The sequence below is a fragment of the Spermophilus citellus genome (genome assembly GCF_964194105.1).
Source record: "Spermophilus citellus genome assembly, chromosome: 1".
NCBI classification, from domain to species: domain Eukaryota; kingdom Metazoa; phylum Chordata; class Mammalia; order Rodentia; family Sciuridae; genus Spermophilus; species Spermophilus citellus.
Window position 1 is genome coordinate 54,096,456 of NC_138182.1, and position 19,553 is coordinate 54,116,008.

Consider the following 19,553-nt stretch of genomic DNA (forward strand, 5'->3'; position numbering starts at 1 on the left):
GTTAAAAACAAGAATCAACAAATGGGACTTACTCAAACTAAAAAGTTTTTTCTCAGCAAGAGAAACAATAAGAGAGGTAAATAGGGAGCCTACATCATGGTAACAAATCTTTACTCCTCACACTTCAGATAGAGCCCTAATATCCAGAGTATACAAAGAACTCAAAAAATTAAACAATAAGAAAGCAAATAACCCAGTCAACAAATGGGCCAAAGACCTGAACAGGCACTTCTCAGAGGAGGATATACAATCAATCAACAAGTACATGAAAAAATGCTCACCATCTCTAGCAGTCAGAGAATTGCAAATCAAAACCACCCTAAGATACCATCTCACTCCAGTAAGAATGGCAGCCACTATGAAGTCAAACAGCAACAAGTGCTGGCGAGGATGTGGGGAAAAGGGTACACTTGTACATTGCTGGTGGGACTGCAAATTGGTGCAGCCAATTTGGAAAGCAGTATGGAGATTCCTGGGAAAGCTGGGAATGGAACCACCATGTGACCCAGCTATTGCCCTTCTCGGACTATTCCCTGAAGACCTTAAAAGAGCATACTATAGGGATACTGCTACATTGATGTTCATAGCAGCACAATTCACAATAGCTAGACTGTGGAACCAACTTAGATGCCCTTCAATAGATGAATGGATTAAAAAATGTGGCATTTATACAAAATGGAGTATTACTCAGCACTAAAAAATGACAAAATCATGGAATTTGCAGGGAAATAGATGGCATTAGAGCAGATTATGCTAAGTGAAGCTCCCAATCCCTAAAAAACAAATGCCAAATGTCTTCTTTGATATAAGGAGAGCAAATAAAAACAGAGCATGGAGGAAGAGCATGAAAAAAAGATTAACATTAAACAGGGATGAGAGGTGGGAGGGAAAGGGAAAGAGAAGGGAAATTGCATGGAAATGGAAGGAGACCCTCATTGTTATACAAAATTACATATAAGAGGAAGTGAGGGGAAAGGGGAAAAAACAAGGGAGAGAAATGAATTACAGTATATGGGGTAGAGAGAGAAGATGGGAGGGGAGGGGAGGGGAGGGGGGATAGTAGAGGATAGGAAAGGCAGCAGAATACAACAGTCACTAGCATGACAATATTTAAAAATGTGGATGTGTAACCGATGTGATTCTGCAATTTGTATACGGGGTAAAAATGGGAGTTCATAACCCACTTGAATCAAATGTATGAAATATGATTTGTCAAGAGCTTTGTAATGTTTTGAACAACCAATGAAAAAATAAATAAAATAAATAAAAAATAAATAAATATTTCCCTAAGGATGATATACAAATGGACAATAAATACATACAGAGATGCTAAATTAGGGAAATGTAAATTAAATACCACTTCACATGTTTGAGGATAGATATAATAAAAAAGAAACAGATAATAGTAAGTGTTGACAAGGATGTGGAGATATTGGAACATTCAGATATTGTGGTAGGAATGTGAAAAGGCAATTCCTCATTAAGTTAAATGTATTTGCTATAACCTAGCAATTTCACACCTAGTTATATATCTAAGAGAATCTGGAACATGTTTGCATAAGCTTGTACACAAATCTTTATAGAAGCATTATTCATAATAGTGAAAAACGGCAACATTTCAAATGTCCATCAACTAATATATCAATAAATATAATGTGTGTTGGCCCAAGTTTACAATCCCAGTGGCTTGGGAGGCTGATACAGGAGGATTTTGAGTTCAAAAGCCAGCCTCAGCAACTTATTGAGGCACTAAGCAACTCAGTGAGGCACTAAGCAAACTCAAGTGAGACCCTTTCTCTAATAAAATATATATATATAAAAAGTTCTGGGGATATGGCTCAGTGGTCCCTGGGTTCAATCCCTCATACAGGAAAAAAAAAGTGTTATAGTTATACAATGGATATACAATGGATTTCTGTTTGGACATAAGTAGGAATGAAGTACTGATTTGTGCTTCAATATGAATAAACATAAAAAAATATTAGACTCAGTGAAAGAAGTCAGAAATAAGAGGTTATATATTATATGGCTCTACTTATGTAAAATATGCAGAATAGGCAGGCCCATGGACACAGAAAGTAAATAGTGGTTACCAAGTCTGGAAGGAGGGAAAACTGCTAATGGATAATAATGGTGGTATGTTAATAATATCTCAAAAATAGGGCCTTTTTAAAAATGTATTTTCCTTTTTTTGGTACTGGGAACTCGAACCAGACAAGATTTACCACAGATTCCTTTTTAATTTTTAGCCCAGCCCATTTTTAATTTTATTTTGAGATAGCATCTGATTAAGTTTGTCCTCAAACTTTTGATATTCCTGCCTCTCTCCTGAGTTACTGGAGTGACAGGTACGAGCCACCATGCCTGGCTAAAGTTGTTTTTAAAAAAATGATTGCTATTATTCGGTATTATCAATTCTGGTGGAACCACTGTAATTACACTATGCTAGCTGCTTAGAAATTAGTATAAATTTTTTTCAAAAGCAAATTTGACTATATGTTCCATGAGCCACATAAGTCTTACCATCTGGTAATCCCTCCCTTGGGAATTTAAACCATGCTCAGTGCCCAAACTATGGAAAAAGCTAGATGCTTAAAGTTACTCTTAACACATACACACACACACACACACACACACACACACACACACTGAAAACACCAAGTGTTGTACAAATCGTCTGATGAATTGTTAATATTTATACACAGATCTGAAAACAAGGAAAACACGTTGTTTGTTAGACCTCTCTCCTGTGTTCCTTGAATTATTTTTGTGATGATTATTAATCTACCACAGCATTCCTTGCTACTATGATGGTGCTATATTTAAAATATTTTTTAAATATTTGAAGGATGATTTTTAAATTTTTTAGTTGTAGATGGACAGAACATCTTTATTTTATTTATTTATTTTTATGTGATGCTGAGGATCAAGCCTATTGCCTCATGAGTGCAGGCAATTGCTGTGCCACTGAGCCACAACCCCAGCCCCTTGAAGGAGGACTTTTGGGTGTTCTCTTTGTTATATCTGGTATATCCAGAAATATGTGTTGGTGTCCTGAGTGTCTGGAAGATGATTCTGACCAGGAGAATACTCAAGGCAATCATTGCAACACTTGAAGACACTGCTGACTTCATGCTTATTCTGCACATTTCCTGTAAATAAAATCATACAGAAAGTGGCCCTTTACATTTGGATTCTTCCTCTAATATGTCTTAGATTCATCCATGTTGTAGCAATAATCATACTTGATTTCTTTATATGATCAAATAACATTCCACTGTTTGGATACAACACATTTTGTTTATGGATTCATGAACAAGGAGAGCCCACCTTCTCTGCAGAGCAGCCTGCCTAGAATTACTTCCTGGTGGAAAATCAAGCTGATGCGGAGACACAGGCCTTCCTCAACAAAAAAGGTATGACCACAGAGTTTGTGTACCATGAAAAGGAAATTTGTAATTACAGGAACGTTGACCCTGAGGAATATAGGAATCATAGACTGGAGCACAATAACTGAATCTCTTGGAACATTTTTTAAGTGGAGGTATAACATATTTTTATGACATACATTTATAAATTTGTGTAGAATACACAAAGCCTATAACTGGGTGATAAGTATAAATTCATTTTGCATCTATTTAGATCAAAATAGCACTACCAGAAGCCTCCTGAGCCACTTGCAGTTGATGCCCCTGACAAATGCAACCACTATCTGACCTATGTCACCATAGATTAAGTTTGCTGCTTTTGAATTTGATAAATATGGAATTAATCCATATGCATTCCTTTTGGTTCCCTGTTCTCTTGTTCAGCATTATGTCTGGGAGAATCATCTGTGATGTATATGAAACTAGACTTGATTCTGTCTCATTATCACTGGATTTATGATTTCCTTACTCTGCTTCCTGCAGAATATAGCAAAGTTAATTGAATTTCCTTTTATTTAAATTTCACTATGACATAAAATAAATGCATGATTGAATAAAATACCTTTGATCTTATATAAGTTGGGAGTAGAATGGTCATTATTTACCAAATACTGGGGAGAGTCACAGAGAGGGAGAGATGAGAAACTTGATGAGTGGTTTCTGAGTTGTGGTTAGAAGGGAAAAAGTGCTGGTGTGATATTGCCCATTAAGCTGACTATACAGAACACTAGCCAACTGCACATTTCCAAAAGTAAGGAAAAACATAGATTTTGCTGGGCACAGTGGCACACACCTGCAATCCCAGTGGCTCGAGAGGTTGAGGAAGGAGGATTGCAAGTTTAAGACCAGCCTCGGCGATTTAGTGAGACACCAAGAAACTTAGTGAGACCCTGCCTTAAAATAAAAAATACAAAGTGCTGGGGATGCAGCTCAGTGGTGAATTGCCTGTGAGTTCAATCCCCAGTATGAAAAGAAAAAGAAAAGAAAAGAAAGAATAAAAGATCCTTTGAAGGTTTTCACCACTAAGAAATGACAAATGTTTGAGAAAATAGCTGTGTTTATCCTGACTGAAACATTACATGGTACTCCATTAATATGTACCCTTTTTATGTTTTTATGTGTTAGTTGAAAGTTTTAAAGAGTCATTTAGGAAATCAAACTACCTTAATAAGGAATTTTTGAAATATAAAAATTCATTTAGAGCACTTGAATGCAACAGGTCTGTTGTAGTCCGCTAGAGAGCTGTCACTTCTGAATAAATAAAATGAACAGGTGATTGGGAGAGCTAGTTGCAGTATGATTTCAATGGTCTCTTCCGTTTGACTGTATGGCCATCCTGCCTGTTTCAGGCAGAAGAACATCAGTTTAGGTTCCAGTGGGACAGATGAGGACAAGCTTTCATTACAGTCTTAGCTGTCAGCAAACTGTTATTTGAAATCCCAGGCCTCTAGACAACAGCAGATAGGCTTTGACCAGAACAGGAGAATAGATTCTGAAGAGCTAGAATGCATTTCAGAGCTGGCTCTGGGAGAACAATAGAGGTTAGGTTAGATTACAAAATATTTGTGATAGAAATAATAATAGTGTAAGTCTGTTCTTATCTAATGGGGGAGGTTGGGGCAAGTGTTTTCTGCGTGTACATCTGGTGACCCCAGTGATTTCTCTGCCCACAAGCGTTGCCTTCTTTCTCTTGAAGCTGTTGTGCTGAATTTTTATTTCCAAGAAGGTTAAGGTGATTTTTAATTAATGAATTTATACTAAATGGCAGGTAAACTTGCTGACTGCTTGCCAATCTGACTTTCTATTGACAGAAAAAAAATTCTTTGTCATTGTAAGCATATTAAAATATATAGAACCTATTTTGAACAGTTATACAGTTTCATTTTCTCCATAATCAAGGTAAAACAGAATTATGATCTAGTGCATTTTAGTGTCACTAAAATCTCTATGACCTTGGGGAAATGACTTCTTGGAGTCTGAGAGTTTCTTCAACTGTAAAACTAGGAACTTAAATTAAGAAACATCTAAAGTGCATTTTTAAATGCTCATATAATTTATTTCTAAATCAAGTTGTTTATAGAACCTAAAAAGAATGAAGTTCCCCTTTGATGTTAGGCTTAACCTTATGTTAGCATTAATTCCAGGAACCAGAGTTTTGATTTAGAATGACCAAGAATGATGTTCTGCTCCAGTTTGGGCACTACATTTGCAGATCACAGTGTACCCTACTGAAGCAGCAGGTGAGCCCCAGGAAGCAAAATAACAACTATTTCTTGAAAGAGAGTGATGAGACACTGTCCAAAGAGTGGTCTTTTTGCTTTAGATAGAGAAAGTGCCAAATGTCAGATAACATTAGATTAATTTGAGATCCAAGGAACATTTGGGTCATCCTAACAAATTTATCTTTATTTGGACTCTTAGATACCTGTGTGCCAGGTGTTTATTACTCTTGAACAGTGCCTTCTGTTTATCTGGGAAACATTCATGGAGACATGAGTCTCCATTATACAGGTATGACATTAAGTGATAGGAGTTGGCATGCCGAGCCCATGTTGTAAGGAGTCATGTTTCACTATGAGCAAATGTTTTATTAAATATTTCTTAGGTTTATGTTTTAATTGTCTCAGATTGTAAGACCATCATCAGAGAAATGTACCATCATGTTTCATGGATCATGCTTAACTACAGCCAAAACTATTTCTGATGCCCATCTCTCTTTTTGGTGCTCAATATACAATAACTCCTGCTGTCAAGGGCTGATGCAAAGGATGGAAATTCCATTTTTCTTTTCTTCTGTAGGAAATACGAAGATCCTCCCATGCAATCTTCTGGGCTATTGTCATACAGTATGATTTATGTATTTCTTGTATGTTTCTTTCTTTTTAAATCGGGAAGTATATTCTTTTGTTTTATTGGGCTATTTATTCTCTTGACATCCTTGGATGTGAGTTAAGGGAACCATGATAAAAGGATAGAGAAGTAGCACAAACAAGCCTGATGGTATAGATTTGGGACTGCCTGACAGATTAGGGATGGCAAGGATAAGAAGAAAAGATAAAATCACCCAATTCATATATGCTGAGGTAGTCCAAATAAACCAATGCTTAAAGTTACTATGTTATAACTCTGGAAAATAAATGCAGAAAAGATCATGTGGTAATTATAAGGATTAATAAAAGATGTTTGCTTATCTTATAAAAATCTATTTTTTAAAGCCCATTTTTTTTAGTTGTAGATGGACACAATACCTTTATTTTATTTATTTATGTGGTGGTGAGGATCAAACCCAGTGCCCCACACATGTGAGACAAGCATTCGATCACTGAGCCACAACTTTGATGCATAACAATCAATTTTGATATACAAAAATCTAAGAATTTAGTCTAAGAGCCCATCACAATGTTTTATACTAAATGAGCATTTAATGATTATTCATAAAAGTCAGATAAAGGAGTTGATGAATGTGAGGATGAGGAGGTAAAGAGAAAACTAAATTTTGTCTGCCCAGGACACCCACCCCCATTCTGGCCCTGCCTCATCCAGATGGCTAAGATTGGAAGGTGCCATCTTCCTACCCATCCTGCTGATGGTGATTAGTGTAGGGACGGAAACCCAAACTAAAATAATCCCTCCCTGTGGAGGGATTTTCTATGTCTCCCTCCACAGAAATTGGCCCAGAGAAGAGCACTTAACAAAAACAGAGTCAATTGGAGGGCTTGCCAAGAAATTTTCACACTGGAACTGTGGGAAGTGTGAATTTCTGAGTGATGCAATTGGAATAATATAAATGTGAAAACTGCTGGTGGCTACTGTTTTATACCGAGAAGAAAATGAGTCTGATGTAGTGAAGTCAACCTATAGATAAAGATAAGAAAGAGAGAAAAGTCCTGAATACATTTGTCCCAGGTTCCAACTGTACTCAAGACCTAGTTTTATCTCTGTCCCTCATGAAATTTTGCCATTGGAGCCAACATTTCCCCTTTGGAGAGTCCTAGTAAAGGCAAGGGACAATTAAAGTCCAAGCAGATTTAGACTGATTTGGGAATAATCTAAACTTTAAGCAATGTGCGGCAAAGAATCTATCTTCCGTCTTTCTAATCACAGTGCATAAAATAGTGCACATTGGCAGTCAATAACTCTACAGTCTTTCAAAATATACTTATTATTAAGTGTTTGGGAAATATTCTAAGTGCTGAGAATAAGACAGTGAGCAAGACAAATAAAGTCTTTGCCCAAAGACGTTTTCAATCAAGTGGCAATAATAATAAAAAGTAATATTTTATAGGGGAATTTGTTAATTACGGTTTTAAGGTGACAAGTCTGGGTAGGGACATAGCTCAGTCATACTGTGCTTGCCCAGCATGCACAAAGCCCTGGGTTTGATCTCAGCATTGGAAGAATTTTTTTAAATTACAAAAAATACAAATAAATAAATTTGACAAGTCAATAGACTAGCAAATCTCAGTTTTTATAAAAAAAAGAATTATTAGAAAATGAGGTGTTTCACAAAACACATGAAGAAAATCGCAACCTGGCTTCAGGAAGGAGAGGGACCAGGAATTGGAGAGCCATCGTACCCCTAGGAAATATTCTCTTCATATTTTCTCTTTTGATTCCCTTTATCTTTTTTCAAAGAATGACTTTGCTCCTCAGTCTGAGAGCAAAGCTGGTCACAGCCTGCAGATACAGGTTTGTCCAGAGAAGAAAACAATCATATTGAACAGAATTCCCCTAAGGAGGAATATCTAGTTTGGGAAGTAACACTTTTATAAGCTGATAGGCTTACAGTTGAATCTGTAGAGCATGCTCAAGTTGAAAAGACGATTGCTCTAAACTGCTATGCACAGAAGAAGGATAACTAGTGTGGCCCAGGAGACAGAATCAGGAAGGAAAAGGTGGGGAAGGAACCGAATGAACTCTCTCCTCTCCATTCCCTTCATAGTAGAGACTATCTATAAGGCAGTTGGCATGACTAGATATTTTAATGTAAACTAATGAGTTTTATCTGGTTTAGAGAAAAATAAAACCATACATGAACATACAGGGGGCAGGGACAACCGCATTATACAAGATCAAACCACCTAAAGAGACTGAGCCATTCTCTTGGTGAAATTTCATACATTACTCTCATTGTGAAGGAGTCAACATACTGTAATCAGCATCATTAATCAACATACTGTAGTGGACACATTATTCTATTTTTAGCATCTTTTAATTTTGACATTTAGTAGCACTAGATTCAAAGCTCATACTATTCAACACAGAACACTTAGCTGGAGTTCAGCAACATTAAATGTTACATTTATATTCTAACACTTTAAATAATTGCTCCAAGGGATAATATTGAAGAGTTATTTAAAAAAAATGTCTTTAATGCAGTTGTTTCATTGCCTTTTAAACAAAATGGTAAAACAAAACAAAAATTTCATATTGCCCGAGAACGAAATTCTGGGTGACTGATTTTGGGACAGGTATAACTGATAAAGGAATGGGTTAGTATAAAAGATGACTTTTGGGCACAAATTTATGTTGGGCTGAAGTGGGAGACAGAGGAATTTCCTGTGAACTGGTAAGACCTTCTAAAAGGTGTGAAATATGGGAAAGAAATAGGTGTCAAGGGAACGTATAGTAGAGACATCTAATTCAGGCTACATAATTTTTGGATGAAAGAATGAATAAACTGAACTTTCTTGGATGGTTTAGCAAAAGCTGTGATATGCATAGAAGGAACACAAAGCCACAAGGCACTGAAAGTCCAAAGCAAGAAAAAGATATGAGGTAGAAAAGAGAGTAAGAGGAATCAGTGATGGCAAGAGATACAGGAGCCAAGACAATATAATCAATTAAGAGGTAACTTCTCTTTCCAATTACTGTTCCTTTCTCAAAATTTTTGCTTTTCTCTTCATCTTCACTACTTTGCTCCCTATAATGCTTACTCTTTCAACTTCCAAATAGAAACTTTTCCCTCCCCTGGTTTTCCTTTCCCTGTCAATTGGTTATGTTAGAAAGATGTACAGATGTTCACCAGGTTGCTCAACACTTGACTTATGCAAGTCTGACCTTATACAAATTATTACATAAGGCACATAGTAAAAATTTAGAGACATAGAAGGTTTTGCATAATGTATGGAAACAAAAAGTTGCCTAATGAATAGATAAATGCTAAGAAGCAAAGCTTGAATCAGCCCCAAGAAAAGAGCAAGTCCTCTCTGTCTTGTGTTATCTCTTGATGCTGCATTGCATTTCATTTTACTCTAATGTTGTATAGAACACAATTAAGTTCTCAGAACCTGGGATCAGTCTGCTGGGATTTGTATATTTTCTCTACTATTTTGTAGCTGAGTGACCTTGGGTAATTCACGTCACCCCTCTGAGCCTCAATTTCCTAATCTACAAAGTGGGGATAATAAGGTTTTCTTCCTCAGAGTTATAAGAAACTCAGGTAATCTTGGTGTAATGCCAGACTGCAGTAAACACACTTACTCATAAATTTAGAGAGAATGACGATGCAAACTCTAACAACAGGCTTCTTTTTTCCCCCCACCTACTAATTAAATCATTTTCTACTTTTAAATTATGAAAAATCAAAAAGAGCAGTTGCACAAACTGGGGAGAATCTATAGGAGAAAATACAGCTTTGAAAATGAAGCTTTTTTCCAAGCTTTTATTCTTTAAAAAAAGAGTAATCTTAGATTACTAAAAGTTAGTTCCCTAAAAGTTGGGCTAATCTGTATTAACATGGCTATGAAGAAAGCTTGATGTTCCTCCAAAATGCTTTTCTGGATAGTTCGCAAAGCTCTAAATCCCTTCTTTCCTAATTTCTGTCTTTCATTCTAGGTTTTCCCATATTGTTAATTGTGGAGGTCGGGAAAGCACTTAAACCTGATTTGGAAAAGGTGGAAGAGAAAGGAGAGTTATATTTAAGAACTGTACCTAAATATTCTCCCTATAAAGACAACTTCCTGCAGAAACTCGGGTCAGATGTCTTTAAACTACAATACAGTAGAATAAAACATTTCCCAGCTCTCACTGAATGGAGAATTTATCAGGCTGCATTTTTAAAATATCTCTTTTGTGGAACTAGCCAGAGTCTAGGGAACCATGTTCATATCCATAATAATGAAGCTAGATAAGGGTGTATGACTCAGATTCTGCCCATCAAAACAAACCATCCGAGCACCATGTGAAAGGCTTTGATAAGGGTCCTGTGAAGACAGTTTATGTAGTCCATTTGTCATTGAATATGGTTTCATCCTTAGCACAACATTTTTAAACAGCTTGATTTTTTAAAAAAATCAATAGTCCTTGAGTAAGAATGATATCAGGACAACAATCTTCAATTTAATATTGAGGGCTTTTTCCTCCACATCTCTTTTAGCTTTAAACCATCTGGCCTGTATCACAGTCTAAATTCCAACAGTGGCTTTCCAGTGCTTTCAGATTAATTCTTTCTTTTGTCCTATAGCAAAGGTACAGCCTCGGTTCCTTTTTACCAGTGGTTTTCAAACTTGAATTTTTTTTTTTTTTTTTGATAAACTCTTACTCAGAACTCAATGGCATAGTTGAACTGCTCAGGAAATATGTCCTACTGGGAAGATCACTGGGAAACCACTACCTTATACCAAAAATACACGCTTTGAATGACAGATTTCATAGCCAGAATAGAGAAATATTAAAAATGTAATTTTCTCAAAGAATGGAAATTCATTAAGTAATATGTAAATAGAAAACAATTCTATATAGTAATTCTATTCATGAAGAAGTTGCATTCCAGTATTATGTTTTGTCTCTAGAAATAGAAATGGCTACAGGTTTGTATTTCCCATCTTTCTCTAGGTGAGATATGCTGGGGCCCTGGAGCAGCACATCAGCAGTTGGATTTCTTGTCCCCATCACCTCTGAATGGTTATTCTTCCAATAATTAGAATCTGTGGATGTTCTAAGTCCAGGACTTTCAAACCTAAGAAGTAATCCAAACCCTGGGGATGTGAGCCCAGAAGACAGCACATCTAAAGAAACCTAGAGTGGAGATCACATGAAGATATATTCTGAATATATCTTCAGTGTAAGAACAGAGAAAAGGGAACTTTTCTTCCAACACAAGCACGCCAAATCTTATTTTGCTAAAAGGAGGTTTGACCCCAGGGGCATTACTTTGCAAATAATAGTCCCCCCTCTATTATATTTGAGAAGACTAATTATCTTTATGATGACCCTTCGTTTTCCAATTCCAGAGTGGGTCCTTGGTTTTTATAAACCTGCATAGGAAAATTGACATTTTGATCTCCTAAACAAAGTAACACAACAGAGTAGGGCAGACTCAGTGGCATGGCCTCCCTTGGATAGCACAAAGCTAGATATGTGAAAGTATTAAGAATTGTTCAGAGGATAATTACAGTGATGATTATACATTTTAATCTTATACCATTGCCTTGAGAATCTCCTTTTCCTGAATCTCCTGGTTTCTCTGTTGTGCCTTCAAAGTAGGCAGCCACCATCCCTCAGAACTGCTGCTATTCCTGTCAATAGAGAGTTTTGTGCTTCGTTTGTTAACTCATAACCAGGCCCTTTCATTAAGTTAGTAAGGAGCAATGGTGTATTGAAGAGCTGAGGTTCACTTTTCAGGAATTTTGCCAGCCATTATTAAAAGAATTTTCCTAGCCATTATTAAAAATTAAATTGAATAAACTGAGAATTTATTATTAAGTCTCATTTAAAAACTCACCACATCTTAGTTATTTCACTACATTTCACAGCTATGTGTACTCATTATTTACATTTATTTTATCCATATGGTGGATAATGAATGACAGTGAGTTACTGTTCCAGTCTTCCCCATTCTATATTCAATAATGTCAGTTTAGTAGCTTGAAACCAATCATGAGCATTTACACCAAAGGAATTGGCAAATGCAAAAAATATAGGAGAACTAGATGTTAAATGCTTCCTGTCACATCACTGGCAATGAAAGTTTGAATAGATGTCTATTCCTTTATCAATATCTGACAAAACAACTACTTATGTTTACATGACTGACTAGTGGGACATTTTGCCAACAACTAGCTATTTTTATAATGCTCTAAGCTTTGATACAAGTATATTTCCTCACTCTCTTTATCACCAGTGAAATTGTAAATCAGCAGCAATAAAGAATTAAATTAGGTTTCAGCAAGAAATAAAAACTATGCCAATCAACTATGTGGGCAGCACTTTATGCTGTTAGAAAAGTACTAAAGATATGAAACTCATAAATCTATTGCATGAATGTATCAGAGACGGAGAAAAAGCTCTCACAAGGGGAAGGACATAAATGGTGCTATAAGAAAGGAAAGAAATGTACTAAAATAAGGAAATGGACTGCATGGGTTCATAATTTGATAATAATGTAAGCTCATCTGCAATGGTCTGGTATATTTTTGCTGGATAGTGGTTTGTCCCTGACAGAAAACTTCTGAAGCTGCAGGGAATAGTTATAGAAGAATGATCCCATGAAGATCTAACCAAAGCCAAGTCCAGATACAGAGAGTGAGACCCTTTTTGTTTAGCTTCCTTTACCAAGGAATTCCCTAAGCATTTCTGTTTGTCTGCAGTCAGGTCCTGAGTCCCAATGTATTCATGTCCCTACTCCCCAAGATTAATCTTCTTCCTGAATGATTAATTCTACAACATTTTCATTGGTGGGAAGTGTGTGTGTGTGTGTGTGTGTGTGTATGTGTGTGTATACAAGGGTTCTGGTATAATCAATAAGCCAAAAATATGCAAAAGATAAATAATATTTTGATGTTAAATAACATTTTAGAAATAAAAATTAATGCAAAAATCCATACATTATAAAATATCAAAATCTGAAATAAAGACAGGATCTTTTTTTTTTTTTTCTTTTTAAAAGGAAGGTCTTCTAACCAGTAAACCAGACTTCCAAGCAGGATGCCCTGGTTGTTTTGTTTCTTGTGAGTTTGCTCAACTAGCTATTTCTTCTGTTTCCTATTATTTCAGCTTCCTTCTCTCTATATATTCATTCTCCAAACCTACAAACATCACCCTTAAAGTAAAAACAAAATCAAGAGTGGCTTCATCTCTATTGCCTTGTTTTCTTCTAATACCTCCTTCAGTTCTTTCTTTTACTCCAAAATTCTTCAAAAAGATAATCCATGCTAATGCCTCAAGATTCTCCACTTCCTCTACCCTCTACCTCCCCTCTACCCCCCTCCTCCTTTGGCATTTCCTCACTGGATCATGTTGATCATTTCTGTGTTCTTGAGTGTCGTGAGCTATTTTGCTGTGCTGCCTTGTGTGGGAGTGAGCCTAATTCTTGGGCTGAGACCCAGTTCTTTGTTTTCAGCCACTCCCTAGAATGGAATGTATCAATTGTCCAGCTCCTGGAACAAACTGTCTTCAAGAAGTGCTCGTTGTTTTGCACAAGCTGGAACTGGGTGTCTCTTGCCTTGTGTGCAAGTGCTGGGTCTATCATTCTATTGGCTGCTGCTGTGTTGCTATGCGCTCTTTGTCCAATGGTGTACGAGCAGGGCTGCAGTTGAAGTATATAAGGGGTGGTTTTCTCGGGCTCGGGGTCTTTCCTCTCTTTACCTAATGAATGCTCCCAATAAAGCGTGTTAAAGAAGAATCCTGTTGTTGTCGTCATTCCTGCTGGCGGGTAGACGCGACAAGTGGTGCCGAGACCCGGGAATTGTCATCTGTCGGCTACGAGGGGACCCCCGATATTTTGCGGGAGGATTCAGAACTTTACACGCGGAGCGGTGGCGCCGGTAAGTAATCCCCTGATCTGGTGGCTCTGGCTTAGTATAGTGCTCTATCATGGGTCAATATCAGTCTGTTTTCCTGAAACCACTAAAAGGGGACAGGAGATTTTGGTGGAGCATCAGGATACTGGGTCAGAGTCAGAGGAATCTAAGCAAGAAAGACATGAAACAAAACAAAAAAGGGGATCTAATGCAAAGTTAAGTGAAAGTGCACTCAAGGAACAAAAGGACGTGACTCCAGCGTTAGGAGCACGCCCGAAACTCTATCCAGATTTATCTGCCTTCCGTAAATTAAAGATAGTTGATTCAGATGAGTCTGAGTCGGAAGGTGAGTCAGAAGGCTTTACCCCAGAAGAAGAACAAAGCTTAGAGAAAATGGTGGCTAAATATGAGTATGGCCGCTATGACGCGGCAATGGCCGCCGCCCTTCTTCCTCCGAAGCCTCCGGCGTATTCTGTAGCTAAACAACTGTTGCCACGTAAAGGGTCTCCACCCACTGCTCCAGGCGGAGCTTGTGGCTTTATAAAACGCAGTACTTGGAGGAAGCTGGAGGAGGAGGGGGCATATCCTGTTGGTGCATATCCTGTCTTTGAGGATGCACAGGGACAGAGATATTTTGAGCCCATTCCTTATAAATTAGTTAAAGACATAGCTGAATCTGTCAGGACTAATGGTGTCACAGCATCTTTTACAATTGCATTGCTTGAACGCTTATATCTTAATGCTATGGCACCAATGGATTGGTATCATTTAGCAAAGGCTTGTCTCTCCATGGGACAATATCTTGATTTTAAGGCATTATACTTGGATGCCGCTATACAACAGGCTCATGCGAATGCGGCTGATGGTCAACAAGCCTGGGATGTGGAGATGCTGACCGGGACAGGTCAGTGGGCCCAAAATCAAAATGTTTATCCATTAGTAATATATCAACAAATTAATATTTTGGCCTTACGTGCCTGGAAGGCTCTCCCCAATAGAGGTGAAACAACAGGGAATCTTACAAAAGTCGTACAGGGCCCAGCTGAGCCATTTTCAGATTTTGTCGCCCGAATGCTTCAAGCAGCTTCAAAAATTTTGGGGGACACCAAATGCTACCAAAATGAGACCTGGGCCACGATGTTCACCCGATTATTCCTTTCCGCCAGAGTTTACTCCTTGTCAGAGTCCTCTGGTTCCAGAAAAACAAGTTGCCCCGGGGTTCCAATTGTCCTCTCCCCTCAGGGGGTTTTCTTTTAATATTAGTGGAAATTCTACTAGGACAAATCTGGCAGGATGGCCTTGGTACTCTTGGGTATTATATAATGAGGTGGGAGCAGGAACAGACTTCTCCGCTATAGCCTATTTAAACGAGGGAGTTCATTGGATTAAAAATGTTTCTGGAAATGCATGTCAATTTGGGATCAAAAAATACTTATCAAATATCACTATCAATGAAGAATTCTATAATATTTCTTTTCCTGCTGCTGAAATATGTGTTCAGCCACCATTCATGTTCTTACTTGTTAATCATACTGACAATTCTACTATAGTTAATTGTACTGTAAAAGAGTGTTATTTAACCCAGTGTTGGAATACTTCCTTGTCATTGGCTTTGGTGGTAAAGGTTCCGACCTTTGTGCCCATGCCAGTTGAGGCCGATCCTAGTTCTTTTCCCCTGGTACAGTTGGTCAGGGAAAGGAGAGATTTCGGCATTACAGCTGCTATAGTTACAGCTATTGTGGCATCTGCCACAGCAGCTACCACTGCAGCCATAGCTATGGCCTCTCAGGTACAAACAGCTCAAGTCATTAATAGTGTAGTAGATCAAACAGCTAAAGCCTTAACTATGGTGGAAGAAATCAATAGACATCTTACTGCTGGTATTTACTTGCTTAATCAAAGAGTAGATATAATACAAGAACAAGTAGAGGAAGTTTATAAAATTACTCAGTTAGGATGTGTATCTCATTATAAGTATGTGTGTGTTACTCCTTTATATTACAATATGACTGCTTCCGTGGAACAGAGTAATAGATTGTCTAGATTTTTACAGGGAAACTGGACCCAGGAAGGAGAGCGACTCACTCAAGAACTGCTGTCTCAGATTGCCAACTTAAATGGAACACACGTGGAACCTCTTTCTGTTGCAGACTTCGCCTCCTGGGCTTCTTCTATATTTTCCTACTTTAAAGAGTGGGTAGGGGTTGGGTTATTTAGTGCTATGCTTCTTTGTGGCCTTGTCTTATGCCTTTGGATGATTTGTCGTATGCGACGCACGCAGCAGAGTGATAGAGTCAAGGTAGTTCAGGCGCTCGCTGCACTGGAACCTGGGGCCTCCCCACAAATTTGGCTAGCCAGCTTGGCAAAATCCTAAAACCCCTGTTTTGATGTGGATGGCCTTTGCACACCAAGTGACCTTGTTGTCATTGCACCTTGGAAGGCTTCCATGTCTTAGGAAGACAGCCTTTGCACTCTGAAGGGTAAATGTTGCCCATTGCACTCAGAAAGGTGACTTCCTTGTTTGGCCTTTGAATGCCACCCTTGATCGGAGGGGTCATCATGAGGACACTTCCTGGATCGGGAGAATTTCAAATGGCTCGAACAAAATTGAAAAGGGGGAACTGTGGTGAGCTATTTTGCTGTGCTGCCTTGTGTGGGCGTGAGCCTAATTCTTGGGCTGAGACCCAGTTCTTTGTTTTCAGCCACTCCCTAGAATGGAATGTATCAATTGTCCAGCTCCTGGAACAAACTGTCTTCAAGAAGTGCTCGTTGTTTTGCACAAGCTGGAACTGGGTGTCTCTTGCCTTGTGTGCAAGTGCTGGGTCTATCATTCTATTGGCTGCTGCTGTGTTGCTATGCGCTCTTTGTCCAATGGTGTACGAGCAGGGCTGCAGTTGAAGTATATAAGGGGTGGTTTTCTCGGGCTCGGGGTCTTTCCTCTCTTTACCTAATGGATGCTCCCAATAAAGCGTGTTAAAGAAGAATCCTGTTGTTGTCGTCATTCCTGCTGGCGGGTAGACGCGACACTTGAGAAATCTCTTCTCTTGTGACTTCTATGACACCACATTTCTACTTTTCTCTCATCTCCAATCATTTCTTCTCAGCCTAGTTCACAGCCTCATTTATTTCTTAAAAGAATTTCCCCCCTTTCTTAAAATGTTGGTAACTTCTCAGGTGTTGATACCAGTCCTTTTCTCCCCTCATTCCACCTTGGTGACCACATCAACTCCCACAACCATCACAAGTAAGTGTGAGGTTCTCAATTCCAATTCTGAAGTCTCTCTAGAGCAACAGGTTCCTACAGTAAGTACCTTCTGAGCTTCTCCCCTGGGGTACGCGATCGATACCTCAAAGTCATCATATACTAAATGAAATCATCCACAACCCCCACACCCCAGCCTGCTTTCCCTGAACTCTATAACTGGTGGAATGGCTCTAGGAATCCAACAGGGAAGCTTGGAGTCTCCCTTTCTTGAGTCCTCCCTTTCCTTGATGGGTTGGAGCCTGAGTACTCTGGAGATATTGCCTTCATCATCTGCAGAGCTACCAGCCAAGGTTGTCAGAGCCCACTTATCATCTGCACATAGGACCTACGGAACAGTCCTGCTTCCTCAAGGACATCAGTCACAATCAACCCAAGATCAACACTCCTCTGCCCTCATCTTCTGCTTCACTCCACTTCTCTGTGGAAGAAACACCAGTTTCCACTGCTGCCTGGACATTTTTCCTCAAGATACTCACATAATCCCCTATCTTCCTTCCCTCCTCTCTCTGCTGAAGGAGGTTTCTATGAGAGAAGTCTTTTCTGACGACCCCATGTACAAACCCACCCCCCTACTGTTGTGTTGACCTCCTATCATCTTTTTCATGGTACTTATACATGTCCAACTTACATTTGTCAATTTTTCTTCCCTGCTAGAATGTACATTTCTTGACATTTCTGTTTTATTAACTTGAGATCCTCATCCACTGGAACAATGTTTGACATTTAGTAGATGCACAATATGTATTTGTTAAATGACTAAATCATTAACCTTATTACATCTACTCTAATATTTAATGTCTCTATTAGTTTACTCTTTCACTAAGTTCATAAATATTTATCAGCTCCTCCTATGAGGCCTGAGTAGTGCTGGGTGCTAGCACTCTCACTGATCCAGATGTCATTTATCCAGCCTGGACTTTTACAATTTCCCCCTAACTGGTCTCCTTACTTAAAAATCAGTTCTCCTTTTTATTCGTTCTCCATAATGTTGCTGGGTTGTCTTTCCAACTTAACTCAAGTTGATGATTTCTCCGTGAAGCCTTTTAATAATTTCAGAAGAGTCACTTGAACTTTGTGCCTTGGTGTATCCTTTACACATTGGTTGTGTTCTATGTGACTGAAAATCTACAGAGGAAAGATATTATTTTTTATTTGCCCCATGTTTTATTTATTCTCCCTTTTTAACACAGTGTCAGGGCTATTTTGAATGCCTGCTAAATATCTGTTGATTAAGTTAAATAATAGTGTACTGTTCAATTATCTATATTTATGCTAAGTTTAAAATGCTTTTACAATAGATCACCGTGTATTTTTTTTCTAACTTAAAAAATGATGTAAGAATACGTTTCTGTATAATAGGTAAAAAGCAGGTAGTAATATCTCTTCCTAACAGAGGGAGACTTCGATTTATATCTGTTTCCTAAGATTAGTTTGCACCCAAAACTAGATTGATAGCATCAAGTCCAGTGTGCAGATTATTAAATTGGATGCTGAGGGATTAGCAAAGAAAAGTAGAAACATTCCATGCCTTTAAGGATCATATTAACTGAAGGAGAGGACAGAATCCATAGAAAATAGGTTCATGAAACTCTTTTTTAACAACCCTAAAAATAGAACACCCAAATACTGAAACAGAAAAAGTGCTGAAAGTGTTTCTGTAGCCAAACCGGAACTACTTCCATGGGAGTTCAACGTCCTCATTCAGATGATAGTTGATGAACCTGGAAGAGTGACTGGATGTGGGGGTGGGGGGACAAGTTTCCTTTTTCGAGCCTGCAGCGCTCCCTACCAGCCAGCTGTCCAGGGCATGCGCAGAAAACAGCGTCACTCCACAAGGTACCTGGAAGCGACCAAGCTGAAGACAGAATGCATAGGGAAATGATGATAAATTCCTAATGACCACTCTAGGTTAAATGTCACTGGCAAGTCAATAGGTAGACAGTTCCCCTTTAAATAAGAAAGCTAAAATTGCCTAATACTGTCATTCTAAAAGGGAAAGAAAAGTCTACCAGTGCGGGTGCTGTGGCACAAGCCTGTAATCCCAGCTGCTCAGGAGGCTGAGGCAGGAGGATCATGAGTTCAAAGCTGTACTCAGCAAAAGCGAGGCGCTAAGCAACT

At 38.4% G+C, this 19,553-nt stretch overlaps 2 long non-coding RNA genes across 3 annotated transcripts in view; one reads left to right on the top strand and one right to left on the bottom strand.

Moving 5' to 3' along the window:
- Nucleotides 1–19,553, bottom strand: part of LOC308654458 — a 1,408,498-nt gene that overhangs the window by 670,584 nt on the left and 718,361 nt on the right. The window lies entirely within an intron of this gene.
- LOC308653905 lies at nt 14,015–16,703 on the top strand. 2 transcript variants are annotated; one of them, XR_014023131.1, is made up of 2 exons: nt 14,015–14,194; nt 16,214–16,703. It is a non-coding gene; the product is annotated as an uncharacterized lncRNA (long non-coding RNA). The 2 variants fall into 2 exon arrangements; XR_014023132.1 differs by having other exon boundaries at nt 16,224–16,703.